The following is a 12,195-nucleotide window of genomic DNA, read 5'->3' as shown; positions in this document are numbered from 1 at the left end:
CCATGATCTTTTTCGCACTTTATTGTCGCATTTGATCCACTTTTCGTCTCCTGCTACCATTCGCTTCAAAAATGGTTCGATTTGATTTCGTTTCAGCAAAGAACCGCAAATGTTAATTTGGTCCAATAAATTTTTTTACATTCAATTCTTGAGGTACCAAAACATCGAGCTTCTTTTTGTAGCCAGCCTTTATTAAATAGTGCAAAACTGTTTGATAATGAATGTTAAGCTCCTTAGCGATGTCATGATTGCTTATGTGACGCTTGTGGTCAATTTTTTCCAAAATTTCATCGACTTTTTCAACGAGAGGTCGACCAGGGCGAGGTGCTTTTTTCACATCGAAATTTTCAGAACGGAAGCGAGCGAACCATTGTTGTGCTCAAAGAACTGATATAGCATCGTCTTCGTAAACTTCATAAGTTTCATTGGTGGCTTGCGTGGCATTCTTCATTTTTTTATACAAAAATTTCGAAATGTTGCTAATTTCTTCATTTTTGAACAGCTGTAATTTTTTTCCAACTTTCCCAAATTTAATTTTCTGGTTAAATGAAGCTTAAAATCTCACCTTTCCAACACTATATGGTATGACACAATGTGATTGGTAGCACTGGAGATATACGACTGCAACGGCATCTATTGACAAAATACGAAAAGACTTTTTCGACTACCCAATATAACTTATATAGTTTCACATTAACTCTACCGTGCACTATTAAGGGAAGGTCGCTACAGGCGAGTGTTTTGTAAAAAAATCGGGAAGTCAGGCGGTCGAAACATGTAATTATCTAAATGGTATCGTCATCAATGATACTCTCCAGGCTTAAATAACCGTCATCCTGAATTAAAGCATATAAATATACTTCAACTGAGAGTTACCATACTTTTCGTGCTGAAAACTGTCAAAGAACACACACTTTTGTGACACACTGTAAAATGGCGTTTCGCTTGATCGTATATTACGGCTAATATATACGCGTTGTATTCGTAAATATCTTTTGATTTTGATTGCATGGCATTTTTGCCATTTTTCACAAAATTTCAACGGCTCATTACACGCATACGAACACACAGCGAGTGAACTAAGCTCGACGCATGCATATATTATCAATTTAATATATTTGTATGTATGTGTGTAAATATATGTATATATATGTTTGTGTGTAGATATGTATGTATGTATGTAAATATGTATCTATGAGCATGCATAAAAACGCGCAAAACGCTTATTACCCGCATATAATTTATGGGCTAATTTGTTATCGATTATTGTTGAGGAGTGTTCGTTTTGATTTCGGAATTACAACTATATAAGCGGTGTGTACATGTATGTACATATGTATGCATGTTAGTGTTCAACACTTGCAGCTGGGCGCTGCGCCGCTTTCGAGCCACTGCCACTGGCCGCATCGCCACCTTTCATTAAAGTCAGCGCCTGTGTTCGCAACTCTTCGTGGGTTGCATGCGAAGTGTTGTTGGCGTTGTCGCCAATACGTGATTTCCATATGCGATCGCTGGCGTCGATATATACAACATACACATTTGTAGGCTCCCCACGCCTGATTTGGCGAGCTGCTGCACAAAGTCTCATACATGTATTTACATTTGTTGTTGTTGTAGTTTGTATTTCGAGCGTGCCTTTTAGCGTCTCATTTATCCAATACTTTGACATATTTGTCGGTTTGTCAGCCATCGCCAGTTGGGCAATTTGTTGTTTACTCCTGTTAGCTGCTGTTGTTGTTGTTAAGGCGGTACCGCTGTTGGCGTTTATTGTTGTCGTTGTTGTACAAATTGTTATGATTATTGTGCTGTTATGCCGCACGTGCACGCAAAATGAATTCATTGAATTTCACCCATTAATTTTTCGCCACAATTAAATTTTTTTTTTAATATTTTTTTTTTAATTTTTTTTTTTGTAATTTTATTTGATATTTTTATTATTATTGCTAAGTGTTTTTATTTTAGCATTTTCGTTATTTTTTTATATGCAAAAATTATTAATATAAATGCTTTCTAAATGAAATGAATTTGCCCTCGCTGGTGAGGGCATAAATTTCAGCGCTAACACACACACACACATGCGCTGCACCGTTGGCTTGCTGGCGCGACCATTCGAACGCTCGATCGCCTTTGCGATTTTTTCGCGCCCAACTTAGCATTGACGATCGCGCTGACTTGTACACGTTATTATTGTTATTATTTTGTTTTGAATTCATTTAATAAATTTTGTTGTTGTTGTTTTGTTTTTTGTGCCGCTTCATGCCCGTTGGTGCGTTTTTAATTTATTGCCCGCTTATTAATGAAATTGATCGTTAAATTTATGGCTGCTTTAAAGCATTTTATAGCACACTTAAGTATACATTTTTATTATGAAATATGGCTGACGGGTCAGGAGAACCGAGCGCAGCGCGCACAAAGTTACTCACATATTTACGCTTGTGTGTGTGTGTGTTTGAGGCGTACTTTCATTTTTGATTTGCCGTGGTTATACTATATTTGTATTTATGGGCATACTTGTGACAGTTTAATATATTTGCATTATTATTTTGCCATTTGGTCTGTATTTTATATTTATCATTTTTGTGGTTTTCGCTAAAGCTAATTTTGTCGCTATAAATTTCGTGCTACCAACTCTTGGCGTCTATGAATCGTTAATGTCTATGTGCTTTTGTGTGTGTGCCTGTTTATTTTTGGTAAAATGTGTCAAAAGGTTATTTTGAAATTTAGACAAAATCTATAAATTAGCATTGATACAAAGAAACAAGTGCTAATAATGAATTTGTGTGGGCATGATTTATGGCATACGCCAGCGGCTATGGAGTGCGGGGGAAATTTCGAATTTATGTGCTGTTAAAATATTGTGAAAATAAATACAGAGATTAAGCGATGAGTTGTCAGCTCTATTCGAAAACTGACAATTGTGTTTTTAAATATTTATTACGCGTATCGATCAGGCTTTAGGCTATAGAGCAGATTTTTTGTCAAATTTTGTGGTGCCTTCTCAGATATTATAGCACAAATAGTGTGTTCGAAAAGCTTAAGATGAGCTGAGTTTAAGATAAAATTGAAAAGACTTATTTCATTCCTGTTTAATAATGACTGTCATTACCATAAGATCCTGCCCCCTCCTTGTTTGCGAAGAACTCAGACAGCCACTTTTCACAAGCCTCTTTTGAGTTCAACTTTGCACCAACAAGGGCGTTCGCCATGGACTAGAATAGGTGGTAATCATTTTGTGCTATGTCCGGGCTATATGGTGGATGCGATAAAACCTCCCATCCGAGCTCAGGTAGCTTCAGACGAGTCATGAACGAAGTGTGTCGTCTGGCGTTGTCCTGGTGGAACACTACACCCTTCCTGTTGGCCAATTCTGGACGCTTCTAGTCAATGGTCTGCTTCAAGCTGTTCATATTAAATGGTAGAATTAACCGTCTGGCCATATGGGAACAGCTCATAGTGGATGATTCTCTTCCAATCTCACCAAACACACAGGAAAACCATCCTGGCTGTCAATCCCGGCTTGACCACTGTTTGGGACGATTCACCGGCCTTCGACCACTACCGTTTTCACTTGATATTGTCGTATGTGATTCACTTTTCGTCACCAGTCATCATCCGGTGCAAAAATGTGTCGAGTTCGTTCCATTTCAGCAGCACATCGCAGGCGTTGATTCGATCCAGAAGGTTTTTTTGCGTCAAATCATGCGGCACCCAAACATCAAGCTTTTTTGTGTATCCAGCCTTCTGCAGATAGTTTACAATTGTTTGGTGATTAACTCCCATCTTCTGGGCGATGTCACGAGATGCCACATGCCGGTCTAACTCGATGTTTGCCATGATTTGATCGGTATTCGTCATCACAGGTCTTTCGCCGGCTGGCTTATCCATGGTGCCGTTTTCACCTGCTCTGAATCATCGAAACCATTCCTTCGCAGTTCGAAGTGATAGAGTACCATCTCCCAAAACACCAATAATCTCACGGAACGTTTCTCTAGCGGATTTGCATTTGACGAAACTCCATGTTTACATGTCTGTTGAACGCAATATCTAAAGTAATCAAGTATAACGTCGTTTTGTAGGTTATGTCAAGACCTTTCAAAGATGTATAGTATTGTCAGATACGAGCTCTGTATTGCCTTATACATAGCCGTGAAATTCAAAAGACAAAAAGGCGGAACAATCTAATATTTGAACAGCTGTTTTAGTAAGAGCTGACGAGTAACGCTTTGTAAGCCAGTTTCTTATATTTCGTGGAATATTTTTTGTTTAGTGACCGACCGAAAAGGGTAAAATACAGTTCAAGCATGGCGAAATTGGAGGCCATATGTTCCACCTAGAAACTACGAGAATATATATACATATATATATGGCGGAAATTGTGTAATATGTACGGAGAAAATGTATTGACCGAACGCCAATGCCAAAATTGGTTTGAAAATTTCGTTCCGGCAATTTCGATCTTGAGGATGCACTAAGTGCTGGAAGGACTCTTGAAGCACATGTGAACAAAATAAAGTCATTAGTTGATAAATATCGTCGAACAACAACTCGAAAGCTTAAATTTATCTCACAAGACAGTTCAAAGCCAAATGAAAAATCTAGAAATACTTTCGAAGCTTGATTAACAATTGTGATTTGCTTATAAAACGTCAGAAAGAGATCCATTTTTGAAGCGCATTGTTACTGACGATGAAATCTGGGTTTTTCACAAGAATGTAAACCGCTAAAGATGATGGTTTAGAAAGAATGAACCACCTCAAACTACTTCGAAGGCCCATAGTCACCATTAAAAAGGTTGTGTTGTCTCGTTGGTGGGATTTCAAAGGGATCGTTTCTTTTTAGCTTTTGTCCGACAATAGCACGATTAAGTTCGAAGTATAATCTGTTCAGTTGTACAAATTGAGTGATGTACTCAAACAGAAGAGACCTGAATTGAACAACGAAAAATGTGTATTTTTCCACCAGAATAAGGAGAGCCCTCAAAGAAGTTTGCTAACTCGCCAAAACTTTTGCAGCTTGAATGGGATGAGCTACTATACTCACTATATTTTCGGATTATTACTTGTTCTGGTTTCTGGAATTTTTTTTTGGATTGGATGACCTTCATCTCAAATCAGAACACCACTTGAACCAGTTTTTTGCCTGCAATGATCAACAATTTTATAAGCGTGGAATCCATTTCTTGCCTGAAAGATGGCTAAAGATATTTGATCAAAACGGAGACTATATGATTTCATATAATGTTTTTCACAATAAAAAAAATCGTCTTTAACTTGCACTAAAAAATCGAAAGTACTTAGATAATGAGGCAACACATCTCTCTAATATTTCCTAAACGGTTTTGATAGGTGACTTTAAGAGAGAGTAGTAGTAAAGAGTAACTTTTTTTTCTTTTACATGATGTCCAAACGCTGGTTGCTAAAGAAGAATAAACATAGGAGTTGTAGATATATTAATACCGAAGTGAAAGAGTAAACCACACGTCTCGGAAGGCCTTGTTGAGAACTTAACTGCTCTGTTTGTGTCATTATGTATTTGCCAGACGTGGTTGTTTAAAGAAAATTAATATAACCACAATACTATTTGTCCTAAATAATATATCTTCGAGTCTTCGAAGTTAGAAATATTATTTATTCCTGATGAGTTAAATTTTTGCTCTTGGATTTCAATGGTTTCATGAAAAGTTTTGAAACAGAAAACAAAGCATGAATTCGAGGAGAAATCAATGTTCTTTAAGAAAATTATGCTTATTATTTATGATAATAATGTATGGTCTATGTTTAAGAAACTATTTTGTATTAAACATGCGTTTACAGAAATTTAATTTATTTTTCCTTTTTTTTCAGGTGAGTTTTGCAATTCAAGCAAGAAATGGTGAAATAACTGTTCCGGTAAGATATATGTGTCACCAGATTTGAACTAAAAATTATTGAAATTATAACGAGGACTGAGCTGAGTCTGCAAGGCAGTTAAATTTAACTGATTATACTTAAGTTTGCTCATGTACAAGATCCAGGTGATAGCTCCCTTGATCAACTTATTTTACTATTACCTAGAAAAAATGTGAATTGTTTCTTGCTTTCGGCAGTAATAAGATCATATGCCTTGAGAGGATTTAACCAAACCGTTAATGAATTTTTGTGTTAAAGTATTATATATAGGATAATTTCATCAATCTCAAATTAATCTGCATAATGGTTAGGCATGACGAGGGAGTAGTTCGCCAATATTCCTTTGGCACCGGCATCGTAAACAATTATGTAGATTACTTTGAGATTGATGAAATAGTGTCCAAGTCAACGGCCTGTATCTCTCGAACCAATTGTTGCAAACATAAATTAAAATAGAAAATTATACTTTTGTTATTTTTATTGAATGAAAAAAAAATGAATTATTCTGACAACTTTCACTATAAACTCTTAAGATAACAGATAATTAAAAAATTTGGCAACCTTAAGAAGATTTACAATATTTCTCTCAATTTATTAATACACATTTATGTGCAGCTTTACACAATTTCCTCTGATTTTCACAACTGTCACGAGCTTCATATCAAAAGTGTGGAATGACTTACTAATGTCAAATTCAACTTGACGCTGATTGTCATTTTAGAACGAACGCAATTCCAATTGCGAACGCACAAACAACCGACTACACCACTACAACAACAACAATAGTGAAAACATAAATCACTTCGCAAGTGTTGGTGCCCTACGCTCATTCCCATGGCATTTAACTAGCAGCGTGCGATATGACATGAGTACGCTGTCATATAAGGCTGACATTTTCAACGGGTCATGGGTGTGCGCCGTATAAGCGCAGTCACTTTGCCACTTTGTGGGTTGTGTAGTGGAAAGTTGGCAGTGCCTTGGGTGTTGAAGAGACGTTAGGTCGTTGGCTTGGACGTCGGGTAGAACAGGTGGATGGTAAAAGGTGTACTAAAGTGGTTTTTGCCATATATGTACGTACATATGTATATACATATTTATATACCCGAAGGTACGTGTCAGTTGTGTAGACATTTTGCGAAATGACAGCTGAAAATATTACACTTACGTCTGTCGCACTTCTACACTTTTTTTGTACAATACAAAGGTATGTAGTATTGTATTTTTGTAAGTTGCTTTTCTGTTTACCTATTTACTTGTCTGTCTGTCACTTAGGTATTCCGTCGGCTAGTCACTCACTCAAGCAGTAGTGCTGCATTTGGCTGTCATGTCAAATGTTAAGCAATAAACGACTGACATAACATTTGACGCATAGCAAAAATAACGGTACTCTAAAGAAAGAGAGGCGCGTTGAGTAACGAAAAGAAAAAATGTTTGTTTGTGTGTGGATGAGTGGCAAACTTCAGAAATGCCGCAACATTGTAAATAGTAGATCAACAACAACAGCAATGACAGAAAAATATCAACGTCAACAAGGACAATCAGAGCAAATGTCAGAAAACTGAAATGGTCATGCCAGCAAGGACTGACAACAACATGGCGGAGTGGTTAAAGCTGAGCTGAAATGAGGCATGAACTGAGTTGGGTTGAAATGTGGTGAGTGGCAGACAAGCGAGTTGAAGACTGTAGTGAATTTACGAGATTCAAGACAACTTTTGCAGTATTGATAACGCGTGGCGCTGCGTTGCCAACTACTTCCCACAACAAGGCAAAAAAATGTACTCAAATAGAAAGCGTCAAAAAAGACGCAAGCCAAAAAAGGAATCAAAAATAAATGCTCAGCTTGAAGAAACAAAATATGTCTCTTGCAAATAGCGCCAACAACAGCAGCACTAAATATCTAGCGCCAACACACTTCCATTCATACATACATACATGCACTCGTGCACTGTGGCAACACCATGATAAATATGTAAATAAGCAATGAAGAACAGCAACTGCGCTCACGCTCTTGGCGCGTTAAATAAAAAAACATGCTGTCGACAAAACGCTATGAAAAATAGTGCAAGACCCTGACAATCAGAGTTTTAAATGCGCATTGCAAAATACTTTTGCTGTCGCCTGTCATGTCCATGTCCGTGTCGTTCACGCTAAACCAAGCGGCGTCCTGCTTGCTTGGCACACACACACACACACAAGCAAACAAAACACATACATACAAACATACAGTTAGCCATCATAAGCCCCATCAGCGCGGCCGCCCAGCCGCCCCCGCTTGCCGCTCGCTTCAGCAATGCCAGCATTTGTACGATTTTACAATTGCAACTGTGTGACGGCAAGCTGTCACTGTCATGCCACCGCTATTGTCGCGCGTTGCTGCGCTTTTTGTTGCCAAAGACAATTCTTTTGTTGCTGCTATTATTGCTGCTGTTGGCTTGCCTTTGTTACCGTTCGCCGCAATATCGTCGGTGTCGGAAGTCACATTTTTGCACTTGTCGCTGCAGTCTTTTTGCACAGACAGTCGCCGCGTCACTCACAACAATAATGTGTACAGCTGCGCGACATCAGCCAACGCTGCTGCTGCTGCTGCTGACAACGACAGTGGCAAAGCGTGAAATGTTGGGCGCGCGCTTGTGGCACACTACATAAAATGAAAAAAAAAAAACAAAAACAACAACAACAACAAGTTTGCGGTTGGGGGGATATAAAAAATGTGTATAAAGCAAAATAGTTTCGTGAAAAATCCATTTGTTTCGCTATAATACTCGGCTGAAAAAAGGCAAGAAATTTGTACTGTCTAAAATTTTTTTCGGCGTTTAATTCGTTTTTGCTGCTTTGCTTGGTATTTTTTGCTTTTTTTTTTATTCTAAGTAATTTACATAAATGTTAAAAAATCGGTATAGATAATTTATGCTAATAAAATTATAATTTTCTAAATGGCAACACCCTTGGAAATATTTGTTGAATATTATTTTTTAAGATATTATCGAATAGGTATGTAGCCGTAGGTAAAAAATCTTCAAATCCCTATCTTGAATTGATGTCATAAATATTGTTAGTCTCGTTTATGTTTTCCAAAGTTAACCTCCAAAGTCGAAATATTTAATTTCGAATTTCGAAATTATGTATATTGGAGTTATCATTATTAGGGTCGTTCTCAATGTCTGGCCTTTCCTCAATTAGATGATAATGTATGACAAATTTCGTGACCATACCTTGTCAAATGAAAAAGTTATCTATACCAGGACTTGAGTTCGATCGGTAAGATTGTATGACAGTTAGCTATATGATATAGTGTCAAATATCGACATATGAACCGCTTCTTTGCGAGAAAATGTGTGACCCAATTTCAGGTCGATATCTAAAAAAAAACTAGAGACTAGTGTTCCACAATATAAAGTCAAACCGACGGTCAGACAGATGTACATGCTAACTCAATTCAGCTTGTCACGCTGATCAGTTCCATATATAGGTTGTCAAATATCTCCCATCCACCTTTTTGTCTTTTCAATTTGAATATAAAGCGCTACAGAGCTCGTATCTGGCAATACTATACATCCTTGAAAGGTCTTGACATAACCTACAAAACGACGTTGTGCATGATTAGTTTGGATATTGCGTTCAACAGTTAAAGACTTGTAGACATGGAGTTCACTGACGCTGAAATTCGCGCTATTTTAAAGTTTTCCTTCGTTAAAGGCAAATCCGCTAGAGAAACGTTCCGTAAGATTAATGGTGTTTTGGGGGATGGTACTCTATCACTTCGAACTGCGGAGGAATGGTTTCGACGATTCAGAGCGGGTGAAAACGACACCATGGATAAGCCAGCCGGCGGAAGACCTGTGACGACGAATACCGATCAAATCATGGAAAACATCGAGTTAGACCGGCATGTGACATCCTGTGATATCGCCCAAAAGGTGGGAGTTACTCACCAAACTATTTTAAACCAACTGAAGAAGGCTGGATACACAGAAAAGCTTAATGTTTGGGTGCCGATTGATTTGACGCAAAAACATCTTCTGTACCGAATCAACGCCTGCGATATTCTGCTGAAACGGAACGAACTCGACCCATTTTTGAAGCGGATGGTGACTGGCGACGAATCACATACGACAATATGAAGCAAAAATGGTCGTGGTCGAAGGCCGGCGAATCGTCCCAAATACTGGCCAAGCTAGGATTGACGGCCAGGAAGGTTTTGCTGTGTCTTTGGTGGGATTGGGAGGGAATCATCCACTATGAGCTACTACCATATAGTCAAACGCTTAATTCTACCATTTACTGCGAACAACTGGACCACTTGAGCAGGCGCGCGACAAAAAGCGTCCAGAATTGGCCAACAGGAAGGGTGTAGTGTTTCACCAGGACAACCCCAGACCACACACTTCGTTGATGACTCATCAGAAGTTACGGGACCTCGGATTGGAGATTTTATCGTATTCACCATATAGCGCGGACATAGCGCCAAGTGATTACCATCTGTTCCTAATCATAGCGAACGCCCTTGTTGGTGTAAAGTTGAACTCAAAAGAGGCTTGTGAACAGTGGCTGTCCGAGTTCTTCGCAAATAAGAACGGGGGCTTCTACGAGGGGGGTATTATGGAAACAGATTATCGAACAAAACGGCGCATATTTCAACTAAATCCGATAACTGTATTACTTTTTATAAAGCATTGAATAAAGAGCAAAATAGCGGAAGGGAGATATTTGTTAACCTATTATTTTATACCGCCCGAATGCAGTAGTAGAATATAGTATATTCCGTAGTGGTATATGTATGTAGGGTAGCATGGCTACGGGTTTAACTACACCGTTTTTTTTATTTGTTCAAACACTGTAGGCTCCCTCCTTAATCCTCCTCATTTACACATTATTTTTGTATTTTATTTTTATTTTTTGCATTACACTCGGAACCGCCAACAAGTTGCCACCATGACAGCTTGCCATATTTTAATGTCATGTCGCCGACTGGTAGTGCATGTGTCACTCGACCTGTCCGTTGCAGTGTTGCATGCCGCCGTCCTCGGCGCTATCAAACCTACATTGCCACATCCACACACTTATGCACACACACACGCATAGCCGTGCAGCCCAACGTAGCAAACAGCTGCCTGGAAATTGTCGCATTGTTGAACTTTTGCTACTACTCACGATTGTTGTTGATAGTACTATTATTATTATTATTATTTTACTTTCATTGTAATTGTTGCTTTTGTATTGCTCTATGCACACGTCCGTGTGAATCGCGCAAGATTTTAATGCCTCAACTGACAGCAACCAGCCACGGAATTGCTGTTTGCATTGTCACGCGATTTATAAACTGTGCTCATTCACACACACACACACACAGTCATAAAAACAGTTGTTTGCACATACTTACCTACTTTTGAACCCATTATAATATATACTCATTCATATATGACAACTTATGTGCGAAGCTTTAACTGTTTGTTGCTTTAACTGCACTCGGGTTGTGTTGATGTTGATTGCACACTGTCAGGCATTAGCGCTCATTTGTTTTATTGCAGCACCATTATGGCTGGCGCTCACTCAGACGGGTTAAGACACTGTTATGAGAGTGTTTCGTTTTATTTTATTTTTTTTAGTGGTGGATCAAGGGTCGCAAACAATGACTAAAGCGATGCGTTAAAAAAATGCAGGACAGTTTAAAAGTTGGTAAAATGTGCTACAGACAGAAATTTTAATACCACAAAGAGTTTAGAATTAAAGAGTTAAGGGCTTAATAATAAAATGTACAATACATATATTTCTACTGTAGTAAAATTTATTGTGCTTTTAACATTTTTCTGTATTTGCTCCATAATATTTGAGAAGACAAAGTTTGGCGCCAATCAGTCAGCTGTTCGGTATAGAAATAAACTAGAAAAAAACGTTAACTTCGCCTGCACCGAAGCATAAAATACCCTTCACTGTTGCATTTCTTTGAGTATCTATAAGTTCAGCTTGTATGGAAGCTATATGTTATAGTGAGCCGGTCTGAACAATTTCTTCGGAGATTATATTATTACTTTAAGCACTAATCCATGGCAATATTCATGAAGATACCACGTCAAATGCGAAAGTTTTCCAAACAAGCCCTTCCGATCATTCAGTTTGTATGGCGGCTATATGCTATAGTTAACCGATCTGAACAATTTCTTCCGATATTACATTACTTCTATCAACAATAACTCATGCCAAATTTCGAGAATATATCTTGTCAAATGCAAACGTTTTCCATACCAGCACTAGATTCCGATCGTTCGATTTGTATGGCAGTTATATGTTATAGTGGTCCGATATCGGC

At 38.2% G+C, this 12,195-nt stretch overlaps 1 protein-coding gene across 4 annotated transcripts in view; it reads left to right on the top strand.

Annotated features, from left to right (window-relative positions):
- The window catches only part of LOC105233396 (zinc finger protein Elbow), a 121,870-nt gene that overhangs the window by 33,643 nt on the left and 76,032 nt on the right, over positions 1 to 12,195 (top strand). The window contains exon 3 of one of the 4 annotated variants that reach the window (XR_007423591.1): positions 5,844 to 5,888. The exons of the other annotated variants lie outside the window; for them this stretch is intronic. The gene's annotated coding sequence lies outside the window, so the exon portion shown is untranslated. Of the gene's footprint in view, positions 1 to 5,843; positions 5,889 to 12,195 lie in introns of those variants that run through there. 4 annotated transcript variants of the gene reach the window in all.

Source organism: Bactrocera dorsalis, chromosome 1 (assembly GCF_023373825.1).
Source record: "Bactrocera dorsalis isolate Fly_Bdor chromosome 1, ASM2337382v1, whole genome shotgun sequence".
Taxonomy (NCBI): domain Eukaryota; kingdom Metazoa; phylum Arthropoda; class Insecta; order Diptera; family Tephritidae; genus Bactrocera; species Bactrocera dorsalis.
Note: the sequence above shows the minus strand (reverse complement) of the source record. Positions and strands in the feature narration are given on the sequence as shown.